Genomic DNA, 19,610 nt, shown 5'->3' with positions numbered 1-19,610 from the left:
TCCGTATCACAGATATTTTGTGTATGAAGTAGCTGTCACATAAAATAGTTGTAGACATTTTTGGGAAAATTAGCACATTCATTTATTTAGAAATATTACCTATAAGTAAAAAAAATATGGTCCAACCAAAAAAGACTTGAAAGAAATGTTTTGGGGACCATCATACGACATGAGAGGATAACATTTTCCTAAAACTATAAGCGATCATATACTGTGCGAAAGAGACGTAAGATAATATGTTATATCGCTGTACTTGCAAATGAACGTCATGCTAACCGCACTGTTTCTCAGCGCTCGATTTAATTGTATCTCTGGCTCTGTTCACGCTTCAATATTAATTAAATTTGATTCACGTTCTGAGAAATACTAAAGCTAGGTAACCATTTCTGTGATACACCCTTGTGACAAAAGGTCGTATCTTCATACAAAACTGATTCGCTTAGTTCTTTCAGTAGTTTATTTATACCTAAGTACAATGGTTATACTGGATTAAATTGCAGAATACGTTAAGTACATATGTACGTACATATGTTGATTTTAGCGAAGTTGGGACACGATGTCATGCTGTGACACTGCACTTTGCATGTATAATTCAGTTTAACGTTTTTAGGTTTGTCTCAAATATAGTATAGTAGTAGTAAAATACTTTATTGTACAAAAAGAAACATAAAACATGAAAGAACACACATCATTAGTACAAAGGCGAACTTATCCCTTTCAGGGATCTCTTCCAGTTAACCCTTGAGCAGTTGAGGGAAAATTGGAGAACGGTAGACATAAAAGCTGTACTAAACGGCATAAAGATAAAATATTTAATATCCTACAAGATAGGTAAACCTATATCCTACTATAATTATGTACCTATATACAAAGTATGGGATATGAAATATAACAAATATGTAAACAACTATATATATTTAAAATATATAATACATATAATACATTGTATATGATACAATACATATATACTAAAACTACCTAACCGCATACATCTTTTAGATTTCAAGTTCCGTCAGAAAGCCATAACTTTTTTAAATTCGCCTTTAGCGATGCGACCGATTGACACTTACGAAGAGAAGACGGTAAGGAATTCCATAATTTGACAGAGTACACAGTAAAAGACTTGTCATAGGATCGGTGTTTGTGTGGCGGGATAGCCAGAGAGAGATCTGCACTGGAACGGAGCCGGTGCCCGCTGCCGTCTGCTAAAAATTTAAACCTCTCCGAGAGATAAGGGGGAGAAGAGGGAGAGAAAAGGACGTTAAATAGAAGGGAAAGTACATGAATGTCTCTACGACGCCGAATGGGCAGCCATTTGAGTTGGGAGCGGAAAGATGAAATGTGATCAAATTTGCGTAAGCCAAAAATGTATCTGATGCAAACATTTTGCAAACGTTCAAGCTTGTCAAGTAGTTCCTCCGTGAGATCCAGAACAGCAATGTCCGCATAATCAAGAAGGGGAATTAGCAGAGAACGTGCAAGCATGACTTTCGTGTGGACAGGGAGGAAACTCTGCAGCCGACGAAGCGAGTGCAGGGAAGCAAAAAGCCTCCTACTGGTTTCAGTCACGTGGGATGACCAAGAAAGAGTCTGATCCATGACAATGCCTAAATTTCTTACAGTGGCTGAGAAAGGAATGTGTGTTCCATCGAAGAGAATTTTAGGCATTGTCACTTCAGACAACTTAGAGATAAAGTGAGGACTCCCAATGAGAATTGCCTGCGACTTTTTCGCGTTAACCATGAGGCCAAAAGATGTTGCCCAGTCGCGAATAGAGTCAAGATCCCCGTTAATTTGGCTTATTAGTGGTCCTAAATTATCTATACTAGCCGCCGAGTAAATTTGCAAGTCATCTGCATAAAGGTGGTAGGAAGAAACAAGTGACTTCGTGATCCCGTTAATAAATAGAGAAAAAAGTAGAGGCGACAGGACCCCACCCTGAGGGACCCCCGCGGTCAATTCACACCACGAAGAAACAGTGTCCTCGACCATGACCCGCTGGCGCCTTCCAAATAGGTAATCGCGGAACCAAGAAAGTGCTAAGGGGGACAGATTGTAATTACGTAAAATACCTAGAAGTACGTCAAAATCCACGGTGTTGAAAGCACTGCTGAAATCTAAAAGAACCAAAGCCGTTAGCTCTTTTTTCTCTATATTGAGCCGAATGTCGTCGGTAACCTTGACCAAAGCCGAGACAGTACTGTGTCCGGGGCGAAAACCAGACTGTAGGGGATTCAAGAGGTTATAGTTATTTAGAAAGGAGGAGAGAAGTTTGTGTACAAAGTGTTCGATTACTTTTGAGAGGATTGGAAGAATAGAAATGGGACGGTACTGGGAAAGGGATGAAGGATTAGATACTTTTGGCAAAGGAGTTGTATAGTTTTGTTTAATGGCAAGGAAGTCATTGATGTAGCAACAAAACAAATGACAGCCATTTGGCCTATTAGAAACTAATTAAATCTGATGGTGTTGCTACTTCAAAATAAATCCTAAAATGATGGAATAATATTAATTAAATATTTAAATCAAAACTTAATTTTTAAATACAAAAAAGGTGGAAATATGTTTAGATAATTAAATATGATTTATTTCTATATGTTGGACTTACATATAAAAATTATTCCATGAATTTCATTAGTTACTGTTATTTTGATTGTGTTATCCCAGGGACAGTTAGGTTGAGATCATTTCCTGGTTGTCTTTTGCCCTGGATGGGCATCTTTTAATTTAGAAAGTGAAGCTAAATACATCATGCTCTGGTAGCATCGATCCGAGTCTTGGTTAGGCAGCAGCCGCTGCATCCATGAGCTAGGAAGCTCATGCTGTTGTTATTTTGCCACAAACAGTAAGTAGAATATGATAATATATGGATGTCCTCAGGTGCAACTCCTTGTTGAATCTTTGTTTGACCATTTCGCTTTGTTTCCAGTCTGCTGGTAAAACAATGTGGTGGGGAGGGAGTATCAGAGCTGCGAGATGAGTCCACTCTAGGAATTTCCAGCTGGTGAGAAACTTAGATCATATAATGTCTCTTAGGTTAGCAGAGCACATGCTTCTAGTTATTAATCTTGAATTGTTTCTTTCAGCTGACTGGGTTTTTTTTTCGTTTTTATGTTACTACGTATGTGAAATCAGTTCGCATATCAGAGTATGGAAGTCTGTCCATATTCCTAAAACTTCAAGTGTGTCTGGTGAGCAGTTCGCCATAAGAATTTCGCTCTTCTGCTGGATGGAGGTGACGTCACCTTCAATCTGAGACCTTAGTCCTTCGGTGTTGCTCTGCGGTGTCGGGTCAGATTCCCGCTGCAGCAAATCAGCTCCGGCACAGCGGAGGATCACACGTCGGGCTTGAACTGGTGGAACATTGTTATGAGGTTGGTGTACGCTTTCCTTCCGTCCTAGAAGTTTTTCCAAATTTAAAGTTAGAGAATTTATAGAATCATATGTGATGGCAAATGATAAATTAGGTACTAACAAATTTAGATAGGTCTGCTTGTAAATCATTGTAGAACCATTTTTGGCACGACCCGGCTCTATCGTCTGACATTATAGAATAAGGTGCGTAATGCTAGCTTAATAAATGATTTACTTGTAGAACAACTTCCTCAGTGTGAGAATAGAAATAAATTATGTGTCACAGAACTAACATTTCATTTTGACATCCTTTAGAAACCCCTGAATAGTTGATGGAAATAAGTGTAAGCACCTGCTTGAGTTTTTGGTTAAGATTTAGATTGGTTAATTTGGTAACCTTAATTGTCCGTGAGTTTCCTCTGGGCAAAGCCCCAGCCGGGCTAGGAAAACCCCGTGACAATTTGGCGCTCATTAAAAGAAATTCCCTTTTGTTTTAAGCTAATTATTTCCATCAAATTCAGTCGATATCATTGCCATTACATATTGATGAGAAAAGTTTTGTAATACTTACGGTTAAGTATTAATTTTGAGCTTGTGCTTTGGCGTTGCACACTGTGATACCATCCAGGTTAAGCTTTAGCTGTTTTACAGTTAGTTTGTCCAATTTGCTGCACGAAATTCAGAATTTCTGGTGAAATCCGTAAATGAAATGCTTTGATTTTCAGTTAGTAAAATTTGTGCTGACATTTTGTCAGGAAGTTGAAAGTGTCAAACTTTTAGTACATTTTGCTACTTTTTATGCTTATGAGCTAGTCTCTAAAGACTGAGACCTAAGATATTTTGCATTTTTGAGGATTTAAAAAGCATTTTTTTTAATTTTGTTGTATAACTTGGTTAGTTATAGACAAATATTTGGGCAGAGCTTTTATAAGTACTGCAATTGAGTTGTATGTCATTTTGTTAAGGTCAAGTCAATGATCTCTTATGGTCAAGTTCGAAAGCTTTAAGCTTGTGCAGAAACTGTTAAGAAATTTGAGAAGTATTGTTTAAGTGTAAAATTTTAACTCAGAATACCTTTTTAACATTAGATATTTAGCCACAGATGGAAAGCTTAAGTTACAATCCAACGTTATTTTGGGCTTTAAGAACAAAGGAAATTGTTTTTGGTAAAATGTATGAACATACAGTGTGTACATACTTGATTTTGGAACGTTTTTTTTCTAGATAGACTTCAACTTGAAAGCTTGCAATTTTAGGACAATTTTGTGTAGTAATTTATTTTAGTTAGTGGCTTGCTTTTTGCTTTCACTGTTATCAATAGTTTTGATACAAATTTTGTTTATATGAAATATGTAAGATACTTACACAGAGCTAAAAAGGGTTCATTGTAGTAAAAAAAACACAATAAATTTAGCATTGTTTATTATAAATAGTAATGATACAATAGTGCCACATCAATTTGTAAGTCTTTTGCCATCATATTTCAATATTTTGAGTTAAACTTATTATACAACGGCAGTTTCAGTACACTTTTAATGTTTAATGCCCGTTGAACTTATTTATGAAGGTGGATCAAAACAGAGGCGCTGCTGGCAGTAGTTGGAAGTTTGCAGGAACGGCAGAGAAGTGGAAATGTTTGAGTGTCCGGCAGCAGCAAGGTTGATAGTCTCTGGCAAGTGACTTCTGTTGTGTTCCTGATTAGGAAATGATTTTGATTGGTGAAGATACACTTCTTCAGCGCACTGCCAGTGCCTGTGTTCTCATGATATAACATTGTTTGATTTTCAAAGTTGCAAATTCCTGTAGTCCGGTGTCCAGTTATAGGCATAGCTGGATATCTATTGCTTTTATGGTGGTCTGTTGTTCAATTGTAGCACAGTTTCATAGTAATCTGTAACAATTTCATTAAAGTTACAGTTGAATATACATAATACTTTGGTTATTTTATAAAATACAGGGAGCTTTACAGAGATTTTGCGTTCAGTTTAGAGTGTGAGAACGGAAGTTGACTCCGTTTCTCATTATTTGGTAGATTACCTGTGTTTATTAGTAGATTTAATTCCATTCCAAGACGCATTTTGACAAACTAAATATTGAAGTTCTAAGTATTGTTCGAAGTTTGATAACCCTCATATTTAGTTTTCCATATTGTTGTACTTTAAAGTGGCTAAAATATGGATGAATCTAGTAATAAATGATAAATGCGGTGAAAGTTTTTTTTGTAGGTAAGGTTATAATTCGAAAAATATCTCAGTGACATTTAACTTTTTAAAAGCAAGAGTCATAGAGTAAATAAATAAGTTCAACAAAGGGTGCGTTCAGAAACATGATACTTTTAGGGTCCAAACTTAAGTCGTAACGTGTCAGCGTTTAATAAACGCTCGTTTTTTTTGAAGTTATTGAGTAACTTGGTTTATCATTACGGGGTGTTTCAAAACATTCCATTTAATGATGTAACGTTACGATAATGTTTTTTAGCACCAAGTTTTAAATTCAATTGAAGTTTTTTGTATGGTGCTAGGTAAAGTTTCGTTTTGGATTTTGGACATGGAGTTTGGATCGTGGCGTATTAAGGATTCGGACACAAGGTTTTTGGTAGGTTTTGGAGGTGGTGGTTTTCTCTGGACGCAAGGTCCCGGTTTTTTAGCTTTCACCTTGCCGCCAGAGTAAACGCCCTCGCTTACGCTATAACGTTTCGTTCTACGGTTGTTTCGTTTGGAGTGTTGGATATTGTGGTAAAAATATTCAATCACGACTGTATGTGCGGAACGTGGTGAGCAGCAATGTCTGTTTTCACTACTATTTTTTGTGAAAAAAATGAAAGGGTTCTTGGAACAGTTCTCTAAATGCGTGGAGTATGAAAGGGGCGTTACAATCTAGCTCACCTTTTAAGTTTTGAGCGATCCTTGATACGGCCAGTAGGTTTTTTGTGAGTAGCTATCGGGTGCTTACCACACCCGAGCGCCGTGTTTGGTGCGTTTTGTGTTTTAGGTCGACAGGGGTCCACACCCAGGAGATTTTGTGAGGTATGGCGGGGCGCGCACTGCATACCACGGACGTTTTGCGTTCTTTTTGTGTACTCCGATGGGTTCTTGCTCTTTTCAGGCGTCGACTTGGTACTCGCTGGTGGGTATCTTTTTGTGTACGTGTTGCCCATAAGTCCAAGCCATAGAGGCGTTGGTAAGGCACACGGTATTTTTTGTGTTCGCGCTGCCGATACAATGAGAAATATTTTGTAGGCGAAGATGCGACACGCGGTATCGCCGCCAATCATGCCTGGCGTGCGATACTTGTTTCAGTACTCAACCTCAATGGTTGAGATTTTTGGGCATGTTGCAACCTCAGAGTTGTGTAAGGTTTTGGTCGGTTTGTTTAGTGATCCGGAGAGTTGGGGGATAGGTTACTCTCACCAACTCGAAGGGCCCAGATGTTTTGGTATGGTTTGGTTAGCTTTGTGTAATGGAAGAGTTGGCACAGTTAAGATGTGTCCAATTCAACCATTTGTTGTTGGTTTTTTTGAGGATAGGTATTTTGTTGGTTTGGGTTTGCTGTGGTTGTCAACCTGAAGGGTTGAGACAATTATTGGTGTCCTCAACCCGTAGGGTGGCGACTATTTTAGGATTAGAATGGAAATTTCGGAATTACTAATTATATTTTGGTTTGGATTTTTATTTAGCTTCTCAAGTTTATGAAAGTAAACTTGGAAGTGGGAATCATTCGGATTTTTATTTTGCCCGGTCTAGTAGAGATAGGTTTAGGAATGCTGATCATCAGTCCTGGCAGTTGGTTTGGTTTTTCCAGCGCAACGACGCAATGTTGTGCTGGTAAAACCAAGGAATGTTCACTGGTTAGTTAGGAATAAGGTGTGGATTTTTCCGTCTGTTCGGATACCACATAATTTTTTTTAGTATTTAGTGTTACGTGGGTTCGAGAATTGGAAGTTTCAAATTCTCGGGACCTGCAGCAATCATTTTGGTTGTTTTTTTTTTTTTAGGTGCTCCCATACACTGTGACACATGTTTTGGATTTAGGATAGTCGCTGAGGACAGCGAGCGTTTTACCCTTGGTAAAACGCAACAGCGGGGAGAGGGGTATTGTGACACTGCACTTTGCATGTATAATTCAGTTTAACGTTTTTAGGTTTGTCTCAAATATAGTATAGTTTTGTTTAATGGCAAGGAAGTCATTGATGTAGCAACAAAACAAATGACAGCCATTTGGCCTATTAGAAACTAATTAAATCTGATGGTGTTGCTACTTCAAAATAAATCCTAAAATGATGGAATAATATTAATTAAATATTTAAATCAAAACTTAATTTTTAAATACAAAAAAGGTGGAAATATGTTTAGATAATTAAATATGATTTATTTCTATATGTTGGACTTACATATAAAAATTATTCCATGAATTTCATTAGTTACTGTTATTTTGATTGTGTTATCCCAGGGACAGTTAGGTTGAGATCATTTCCTGGTTGTCTTTTGCCCTGGATGGGCATCTTTTAATTTAGAAAGTGAAGCTAAATACATCATGCTCTGGTAGCATCGATCCGAGTCTTGGTTAGGCAGCAGCCGCTGCATCCATGAGCTAGGAAGCTCATGCTGTTGTTATTTTGCCACAAACAGTAAGTAGAATATGATAATATATGGATGTCCTCAGGTGCAACTCCTTGTTGAATCTTTGTTTGACCATTTCGCTTTGTTTCCAGTCTGCTGGTAAAACAATGTGGTGGGGAGGGAGTATCAGAGCTGCGAGATGAGTCCACTCTAGGAATTTCCAGCTGGTGAGAAACTTAGATCATATAATGTCTCTTAGGTTAGCAGAGCACATGCTTCTAGTTATTAATCTTGAATTGTTTCTTTCAGCTGACTGGGTTTTTTTTTCGTTTTTATGTTACTACGTATGTGAAATCAGTTCGCATATCAGAGTATGGAAGTCTGTCCATATTCCTAAAACTTCAAGTGTGTCTGGTGAGCAGTTCGCCATAAGAATTTCGCTCTTCTGCTGGATGGAGGTGACGTCACCTTCAATCTGAGACCTTAGTCCTTCGGTGTTGCTCTGCGGTGTCGGGTCAGATTCCCGCTGCAGCAAATCAGCTCCGGCACAGCGGAGGATCACACGTCGGGCTTGAACTGGTGGAACATTGTTATGAGGTTGGTGTACGCTTTCCTTCCGTCCTAGAAGTTTTTCCAAATTTAAAGTTAGAGAATTTATAGAATCATATGTGATGGCAAATGATAAATTAGGTACTAACAAATTTAGATAGGTCTGCTTGTAAATCATTGTAGAACCATTTTTGGCACGACCCGGCTCTATCGTCTGACATTATAGAATAAGGTGCGTAATGCTAGCTTAATAAATGATTTACTTGTAGAACAACTTCCTCAGTGTGAGAATAGAAATAAATTATGTGTCACAGAACTAACATTTCATTTTGACATCCTTTAGAAACCCCTGAATAGTTGATGGAAATAAGTGTAAGCACCTGCTTGAGTTTTTGGTTAAGATTTAGATTGGTTAATTTGGTAACCTTAATTGTCCGTGAGTTTCCTCTGGGCAAAGCCCCAGCCGGGCTAGGAAAACCCCGTGACAATGCATATTTGTCCCGTAGAGGTTGTATACCGAAATAGTTGTTTACGTATAGAATTATGATTTTACTGTTGGAAACCGGAACATTTTGATAGATTTTGTAGGGAGGTAATAGGCAATGTAGGCATTTTTGTGAAAAAACGGGACCCTATGTAAGACTCCGCTGTCCGTCCATCCATCTGTCTGTCTGTCTGTCACCAGGCTGTATCTCATGAACCGTCATAGCTAGTGAATAGAATCAGGCGTTACTTTGCGGAAATCCATTCTAATTAAAACCAAAATTATTACTTTGCTTATCCGCGAAAAGATAACGTGCTAGTCAATCAGTGCTAACCCGTTCATAACCCATTATACTTACTTGCGTATTGCGTTGTTTTCCGTCATACTTAGGCAGACAGTTGAAATTTTCACAGATGATGTATTTTTGTTGTCGCTATAACAACAAATACTAAAAACAAAATAAAATAAATATTTACATAAGTGGGGCTCCTATAAACAAACGTGATTTAATTGCAGTTTTTAGCGTAATGGTACGGAACCCTTCGTGCGCGAGTCCGACTCGCACTTGGCCGGTTTTTGAATCTCCGGGTTCGTATGAATGACAGCTACCTGATATGATATGATTCCAAATATAGTTTTGATATCAGTTGCACGTTCGAATCAGGGATGTTGCGGATGCAGATTTTTTGACATCCGCGGATGCGGATACGGATGCGGATATTTAAAGCCTCACATCCGCGAAAGCGGATGCGGATGCGGATGTCAAGATTTGGTACCTACTTAAAAAACGTCAAATATTACATTTTTAGCATTTTTTATTTAAAAAAAAAAACGAAACGTATTTGAGCAAGAATATAGGTGCGTTTTATTTAATAAACAGTAACTTGGCCTACTTTTCGGGATCTAGACGATTTCATTATATATAATGACGAAATTACCTAGCACTTACGCCGCCGGCACCGTCGCTAATACGTTCCTGTTACCGACTTGGTCGACATCCGCATTATGCGGATGCGGATGTTGAAAATAATGCGCATGTTCCGCGGATGCGAATATTCGCAACATCCCTGGTTCGAATTGGCCTGTGTGAGTCGAGTTCGCCTTTTGCAGAGTAGTTCCTATGTGTTTGCACGGTGCAAAAGTAGTTTTGCTCCGTACTAGCTTGTTTGGCAACTAGCTCTAACATGTGCTGTATGATTTATGACTACAACTTTCAGGTTAAATATCTAACTTGAAATCTGTGGCGAATTTAGGAAACGTCCTAGTGCTCAAATAGGCCAAGGAGACACCCTTAAGCTTACAGAAGATCTGTGGATCAAAAGGAGTAAAGCTCTTCCTTTCTGACTATGTCTGAGCTACGTACGTATACAAATATGATTTAGATATGGTGTTTCTCGCTCGCACCAATACATGTACTGACAAGTACGAGCGAAATGCACGAACTAAATTACATCATCATCATTTTGCTATCATGTGCTATGTCAGTGTACCTTCGAAATTGGCCTATTAGTAGATGATTGTTGATGAGTTCAGTCGGCGAAAACTTGAATTATTGCCAAAAAAACTTACGCGTGACATGATTGAATTGCCAGATAATACTTTCCAAAAATATTAATCCCGTCGGGTAAAAGCAATACATTTAGTGATTGCTAGGAGTGTTGAAAACAACCGATTAATATAAAATTTCAAGGTACATTTGGAAACACGTCTATACGATGAATTATTTTGGTACATTGTTATTTCATTTCCAATATGCGTCACTTTTAAAAAGTCGTATCATTTCGCTTTACTCGTCGAAATTTCAATCTTAATTCCGAAACATAAGGTTGATTTTGGATCAGAAATGGTGAAAGTGATGATTTGTATTTGTATGATTTACATAGGTACAACAAATAATCCATTAATCAAACTAAATGTTTTATCTCCAAATTGAAAATTGTAAAAGCTTTCAGTAGACGGATTACTGGGGGCAATTTAAATTTTTACATTATTGATATATCTACTACAAGGATTAACCACGGATTACAATGAAGAGCATATTAATTAATTTAAGTATTTATATATTAAAATTTTAAATCAGGCAACAAGGCCCATATTATTATTACAAATACCTTACAGACTTTACACTATTTTATAGTATACGAGTATGTACAGTCGCCATCAGATATATAGGAGCGGCCAAGGTGTTCACAATATCTGAACACGCGCTCTAACGCCCTGACAATAGAGGCGTGTTCCGATATTTGTGAGCACCTTGGCCGCTCCGATATATCCGATGGCGACTGTACATACTTATTAGTATATTTTGATTTGGTATGCGAATTCTTTACACAGCATTACAGTATTAGAACAAAGGCACTGCGAACTACAAAACAGATATTTATACAAACACAAAAATAAAAAATAATAACAAAATACAATCTTAAATTAACCCCTATCTTGGCATTGTAACACTGGGAACATTAAAAAATCTAGCAGGTTTATATTTATTATATTTAACAAAATAATTCTGAAATAAATATGTCGATCTAGCCTCCTTTATTATAGCAAAAAATAATGCACACAAGTGTCATTTAATATTAATTATTAATAATCAACATGGCGCCGCGGAATCAATAGTCCTCATTTCGTACTGTAAGTTTTGCACTTATTTCTTAGTTAGTATATATTTTTGCATAATCTGCATTTTAATGCACTTACTATCTGTTAGTGTATTAGGATTTACATAGTGATCTTATTTAAAAACATTTGACACGCAAAATATTTACATAAAACTGTTATGTATCATATTTGATACATTGCCAAGAACTCATAAAAGTATATGTGTATTACATTTAATACATTGCCAAGTCGTCGTCAAAATAGGTGTACATGATTCATTTTTTTTATACTTGTGCGGGGTTGCAAAACATGTTTGATATATATGTCATATTAGTTATCAATTATCATACTATTTACTTAGTGACCTTCGATTTTTTTTAAGTAATAGGTATTATTTACACTGTATATTCGTAAGCCGTAGCCTTATTGCTACGCCGTAGACCGTAACGCGGCAAATTTTATGTATGCCAATAAATGCCCCCTAAATAAAAAATAAAAAGTTTTTTTTTACTATCATAATTATTTGTTTACAAACCCTATTTTGCACAACTTTTTTAACGTGTTTTTTGAATCTCTACGGGATACAAAATGTCTACCATGTGATCAGGTATTCGTGGATATAATTTATTTATATATGTGTAAATAGTCATTTTACGCTTTAGATTGCGGTTTAATAGCAATAAATTATGATTTCTGTTGCATTACATGTTTTATTTTTATTAAAATCCACATTTTTCTTCTAAGAAATAGGCAGCTAGTTTGTCAAGGGATTGGCATTGTATTAAATATGATACATATGATTTTCTGAAACTGGAAAACAGGATTTTTTTATTATTTTTTAATAATCTAGTAGGTATGGTCAATAGATGACAAATAACAAATAACTAAAAATATATTAAAAATGAAAATATTTTGAGGCTTTCCAAGATAAGGGTTAAGTAATGAGTAGATTTTTGCGACGATGTAACAGCGTGGCTCCGTTGTAATATAATATAGTTAGTGTTATGGTAGTAGTAATAGTAAACAATAGGTATATTATTTATAATTATATATCGTCACCTAGCACCGACAACTCAAGCCTTAGGCCGGCTTTCCACTGAGGCGAACATGAGAGGAGACGTGCAGGAAACAACAATAACATCTCCGCTCCGCTGGATTACAACCAAGGTTGATTCCCGCATGTTTTTCCACATCTCCGCTCATCATCTCCGACTCAGTGGAAAGGCAGCCTTAATGAGCTTGCTGCGCGACTAGGTCGATTTGTGTAAGATTGTCGTATAATTATTTATGTATTTCTTTTTATTACAGTAATGTACTGAGTTTACAGTACATAATACAAAAAAAAGTGTTTTATTACAAAATCCGCCTTGTCTCGTAAAGCTAAATAAGATCAGTTTTTTATAATTCAATCAATCAAAAGATATTATTTAAATAACATTATATTGAAATTTTCCTGTAAGTGTAAATCCTCTTTACGAAGGATTATTTTCTTCGAAGTAGCTGGAACGGTATATTCTCTGGAAAGCAGCTGTTGAGCTCTTTACAAAGCTCCTCAATGAATAGCCCTGAAGAGAAAAAAGAATAAAAACTTTTTACAAAAAAAAGCAAACCGACTTCAAAAAGGATGAAATAAAATATTATTCTTTTTGAAGTCTATGCGTTACCAACTGATATGTTTGAAGTCGGTGCCAAGCCAAATTTTGAAGCATACCATGGTTTTGGTGCGATTCGATAAGGATGTACCTACGTTGGATTGCCTTACACGACGACAATGAACGTACTTTCTGTAGGTACAGTCAACGTTAAAATATGTTTACACTTTTTGCCTTATTACAAAGGAGTAAGGTGCAAAAGTGTAAACATATCTTTGACGTCGATTGTATCTAAGAACACACCTCAGAACACACGATCAAACCTTCATGGCGCAGTCTGTACCATGTTTGTCGGCACATTAGTGGAAATCCAATGCATTTTTTTTCCGTCGTATTTTTTAAAGAGCATTTCTTACTAATGCTCGATCAGTCTATAGCACGCAAGTGTGAGATTGGGACTGAGTAATTTCCCGTCCCTTATCCAGAGTACTACATTTCAAAATATAAAACAATACAAGAAATTTACCTTCTTGCCAAATTTCACCTAAAGCGGTTCAGTTGTTTAGCCATGAAAAGGCGACAAAGAGGCAGACAGAATTACTTACTTATTTGTAATTGTTATTAGTAAAGTTCTAATGGGATGTGTAGCCATAAAGCTGATTATTTTTGACTGGTATTGTTACTACTTGGCTTGGCACCGACTTCAAACATATCAGTTGGTAACGCATAGACTTCAAAAAGAATAATATTTTATTTCATCCTTTTTGAAGTCGGTTTGCTTTTTTTTGTAAAATGTTTTTATTTTTCCATTTTTAGTTTTAACGCAGTGTTCAGAGCGCGACGCATGAATGAAAAACAAGATCATGTTTAACACTAAATTCGTGTTCCTATTACTTTAACAAATATGTAATCAGGATTTTTCTCGAGTCCGTCTGGGAAATTATAATTCCTGTCACTACTACACTAAATCCATCCCCCGCCCCGCCACTGACCCAATCCCTCAACGCCCCGATCACTCAACCTCTCAACGCATCAACCCCTGATCCAGGAACCCCTCGACCCTGAACCAGGAATTTTCTCGAGTCCGTCTGGGAAATTATAATTCCTGTCAACTAAATCCATCCGCCCGCCCCGCCACTGACCCAATCCCTCAGCCCCCCGATCACTCAACCTCACAGCACATCAACCCCTGATCCAGGAACCCCTCGATCCTGAACCAGCAACCCTTCAACCGCCATTCCCCGACCCCTTAATCCCTGACCCCTTAACTCCTAACAGTCCTAACCCTAACCCCCGATCAGTAGCCTTACCAGCTTACCAAGAGTTTGACATTGATATATTCGCTAGCATGTGTGTAACTTACTTTCTATGCATCTCGCTCGTACTAACCTTAGTGTGAGCGAGATGCATAAAAAGTTACATTTAGATGCATAAGACGTTAGCGAATATGTCAATGTCAAACTCGTGGTAAGGCTACAGTTGCAGTATATCAAATTGGTGGTTTTCGGAAGCAAATGCTCGAGTTACTTTCGAAAACCCCGAAATCACTTAACACGTGCCTTTAAAAATTGAGGAGTTCCCTCAATTCCTCATGGATTCCATCATCAGACCAGAACCAAAAATAATACGAAAACACCTTGGAGGTAAATTCTTCCAAACAAAAAAAGAATTACTCAAATCGGATCACAGGTGCCGGAGTAATCGCTGAACATACTTACATTTAAAGAAATCATCATCATTATCATCAAAATAATCGTCATCATCAGGTCTACTTCATCAAATTGGTGGTTTTCGGGAGAAAATGCTCCAGTTGCTTAAGAAAACGCCCAAAACACCATGCATGTGCCTTTAAAAATTGAGAAGTTCCCTCTATTCCTCATGGATCCCATCATCAGAACAGAACCAAATTAAAATGGGACCAACTTGGAGGTAGCTCCTTTCAAACAAAAAAAGAATTACTCAAATCGGACTACGGATGTCGGAGTAATCGGTGAACGTACATAGAAAAAAAAAATAGCCACAACCGAATACAGAACCTCCTCCTTCTATGAAATTGAAGTCGGTAAAAAACTACGGAAGTACTGCATACATATTTATTTTCCATCGTATTTTCTCGGAAACGTTCGAATTTGTCATGCTCTCATGCTACTTCGACATACATGCTACAACGTCAGTACTTTTTGTACCGAGACTGATTGAAATAGCAAGACACGTTCGTACATCATCATCATCATATCAGCCAAAGGACGTCCACTGCTGGACATAGGCCTCCCCCAAAGAGTGCCACAATGACCGTACGAGTGCGTTCGTACGTTTCCGTGAAAATACGATAGAAAATAATTAGTTATGCACTACATCTAATGTGACGTACTTCAAGTTGAGATCAATATTTCGCGTCTAAACCAAATTAATTAGTAGGCACATTAGTACAAAAATGCTTGTGCCGCAAAGTGCCGCACACTAGTGAAAGCCCTCTTCTAGAGATAGAACTAATATTTTATTGCATCATATCCTATGAACCTGGAAAGAGCCACATTTTTTTTCACTTCATGGTTTCTAGTAGTCTATTTATAAAGATAATATAATATGGGCTTAGGGGCTGTCCATAAATTACGTCATCGATTTTTGACCCCCCCCTCCTATAATCATCCAAAAATCATGCTTCAAATGACCCCATTTCCTCCTACTTCATGCTACCGTCATCCGATGTCCAGACCCCCCCCCCCCCCCTAATTTGAAATGACGTAATTTATGAATAGCCCCTTATGTCTGAAATAAACAATGAATTGAATTGAATTATAATCTTACCTCAACTTAAAAATCAAAACTATCCACATCCAAATAAAAACGCGAAACTTCATATCCTTACCCAACATATACGCCCAGGCTTAAACTATTATCCTGTATATTGAGACAAATTAATTATTCATATCCACTCCCGAGTCCTAGGCTTATCACTTGCCCTTGTAAACTAAAAGGCTGTATGTCTGTCATATTGTTATGGAGATACTACTTTATGTTTTTGCGTAGGTATTACGACAATTGCGTGGATTCTCAGGGTGTCTTGTTTATTTAATTATTTTGGCATCGATTTCTGGTAATCTATTTAGAAATGGAAATTTGGCTGTGAGATGGTTTTAATTGTGGGATGCTTATTGTATGATTGATGAAGCTTTTACGAGGTTGTTATAAATTGATCGTTTCACATTTTCAAATTCTAGTTGATATGTGGCATTGATAGGTATTTAAAATGGTACTACATCACTAGTTTAGAGCTAAAACTTTAACGGAATTATTTTTAACGTCAAAGATGGTTGTAACTGCATTACTGCTGTCGCAAATGTCAAAATCGATGTTGCTGCTCGGAATTGTGCTTTTTTCGCCAGCAACGCAGTCGGCATTGTCGCGCTGCAATACTGCTGCAGTAATGTTGCCGACTGCATTACTGTCGCAAATGTTTAAATCGCTGTCCGAAGTTTTGATATGTCCGCCAGCAACGCAGTCGGCATTGTCGCGCCACAATGCAGCAGTCTGATATACGGCTCGATTCGGAAAATGAATTAGATTTCTACTAGACTCCAACAAGTTACGATACGGATAATTTAAAGATATTTGTAAGATAGGTATGTCAAATTTGACGTTTCCGCGATTCTGGAGGTCCTCTTGAACGATTTCGACAAGTTATGACTTAGATATCCAAGTCACATCTAGTCGATATCTAATGTAGATCTAGTTGATCTCTAAATCGTCTCAAGATCTTGTGATTATCTCGAAATCCGAATAGGCCTGATAGTCTGAATCTGAACGATAACTTTATTTACAAAAGCGTGATTAGCTGCTACATCGAGAGTTTCTCAGAATCCATTCAATAGAACATTCCTCTCTTTGGCGGGTAAGTACAAACAGCAGCACTCCCAACTGTACAGTCGCCACACGGAATTGTTATGCCATTTAGGGTTCTTGCTAAACTGGATATCCTATAGCGTAAGTATTGAACAACTAATTTAAGCTAGGACCGTAAATGGCGCAACAATCGCGGAGCGTGATGGTATATCGGTGGACCTTATTACAAAAGGAAAATGTCCACCGATGTACAGTTAACAGTGTGGGGGTGGGTTACCATCGTACGTCTGTTAAATTTAAACTAGAGACTGAAGCGTCAGTGTGTTCGTCAGGCAAATAAGCCTGCAAAGGGATACAGATGCAATGCATAATTGTTTTCCGTTGTATTTTCTCGGAAACGTTCGTATTTGTCATGCTAGTTCAGTCAACGTCAGTATTTTTTGTATCGAGACTGACTGAAATAGCAAGCTTTCCGTGAAAATACGATGGAAAATAAATATGCACTACATTCATATCTGTACATATCTGTACATTATTAGATTGTCTGAAGTTTCTAGGTTCGACACCGTTTAATATTTATTATTATACTTTACTAGCCATCCATAAAGCAATAGCTGCCAAGACAAATGGAAATGAAAAATTACATCTAAATGTAACACCTTCGGGTGCTAGAAGTAATGAAAACGTATATAAATATATTAGCTAACACGGGTACAAGATGTTTACCTACGACCACACTATCGTAAGCTGGGCCTTAGATTTGAAGTAAAAATGAAGAAAAAAAACCGGACTCGCCCACCGAGGGTTCTGCAGGTACTTTGTTATAGCGGCAACAGAAATACATCATCTGTGAAAATTTCAACTGTCTAGCTATCACGGTTCATGAGATATAGCCTGGTAACAGACAGATAGACAGACAGACGGACAGACTGACGGTGGAGTCTTAGTAATAGGGTCCCGTTTTTACCCTTCGGGTACGGAACCCTAAAAGTACATATTTGCTAAAACGGATACAAGATAGTACGACCACACTATCATATGCCTTGGAATTTAAGGAAAAAAAAAAACACTGCATTGAGCAAGGTGTAACCAACTGTTTCACAGAATCTTTCCCTTGAAAAAAAAAAACATCGCTTGCAGTCTAATCTCTGTTTAGAATAAAATGAATAACAAGCGATGTTGTTTGAGCGAAGTAGTCTGTAATGTGGGTCATATTTTGCTTTCACTCCCTAAGATGAATATAACCTTATCATATAATTATGATCGCCATTTTGGCGTTTCTAACAATAATCCTTCGCCCGATAATGTGAATTTAATTTGGTGTGCGTGCGTCCCACTTCTGAATTGAAACTAGCACAATTTGAAGGGTTGCGTAGGTATTTGTTGGCTTTCCAGTCTTAGGCTGTTAGCACATTGGCGCCCGCCGCCGCAGCCAGCGCGTTGGCTTCTAAAACCCGATATGATAACCGCCTAAAATAGATTTGAACCAGCTTCTTAAATATATTACATGTATAGTCTGACGATATTCTGAGGGATGAATAATATATGGTATAGATGCTGAAGAAATTTTACTATAGGGCCGACCGCGAAGTCGCGAATAAAAATACGCTGTTCCATAGGAATCATTCAATTATTCGCTGAAATATATGAAACAGCAGAGTTTTTTTACGTTTTCGGAGTTGGTTGGAGTAGTACGGTCTGTGCCCCAACTTAAGTACCCACGTCGCCATACTAAAGGGTCTCACGCCTCACGTTAGACCGGGCCGTGTTCGGGCCGGAGCTTCCGGCGCTTAGAATTACGTTTTTATCGTATATATATTATTTAAATAATTAATGTATGTATGTATGTATGTAAACACTTTATTGTACATAAGACAGGTTAAATTACAATGAAACAAAAAATATATATAATGTACAAAGGCGAACTTATCCCTATAAGGGATCTCTTCCAGTCCACCTTTGAGCAATTGAGAGTAAATTAATACAAACATGATAGACAAACGAACACTATGTACAAATAATTGGCCAAGCACGAAGTCAAGACTACGGTGTTCAGAGCACCGTACGACACATCCCTAGGTGGTTTTAAGTTTGGATACTTATACTAATTTGAAAAAAAAACAAGTTTGATCAAGATCGGCTTACTTTATATTTCGTCAACTTTACCTTTGTTTCCAAAACCTGTGAATTTTAACTGTCATGTACAATACAGGCGGCGTAGCACGGTCGCGTTTTTATCGCTTGTCACCATGCCTGTCACGTTCTAACAAGTATGTTAGTGCAAAAGGGACGCGCATAGTGATAGTCGATAAAAATGCAACCGTGCTGCTCCCGGTCTTCCAAAATTATTTTTTCGTAACAGAACAGTATCTAGATGCTGCTCTCACCGATCTGTTCAAAAATATACATACTGTATACAATTAATACATAAATGGTACTTAATGAGAAGGAATACTGTTTCGACGAATCAGATACTCTCAGCAAAGACATATGTAACTTCGTATAAGACGAATAAAGTCTAAGGAAAAAACGTGCCTCGGAATTCAAGTGAAAGTCATTCTCGAATAGATGGCGCACACACCTTTAGCCTATCCTCGGCTAGATGGCGTGACGACACCGTTTCATATT

The 19,610-nt window shown here is 37.5% G+C and overlaps 1 protein-coding gene across 1 annotated transcript in view; it reads left to right on the top strand.

The window, feature by feature from the left end:
- Positions 1-19,610, top strand: part of LOC134799154 (nephrin-like) — a 226,851-nt gene that overhangs the window by 159,466 nt on the left and 47,775 nt on the right. The window lies entirely within an intron of this gene.

Source organism: Cydia splendana, chromosome 18 (assembly GCF_910591565.1).
Source record: "Cydia splendana chromosome 18, ilCydSple1.2, whole genome shotgun sequence".
Classification (NCBI taxonomy): Eukaryota; Metazoa; Arthropoda; class Insecta; order Lepidoptera; family Tortricidae; genus Cydia; species Cydia splendana.
Note: the sequence above shows the minus strand (reverse complement) of the source record. Positions and strands in the feature narration are given on the sequence as shown.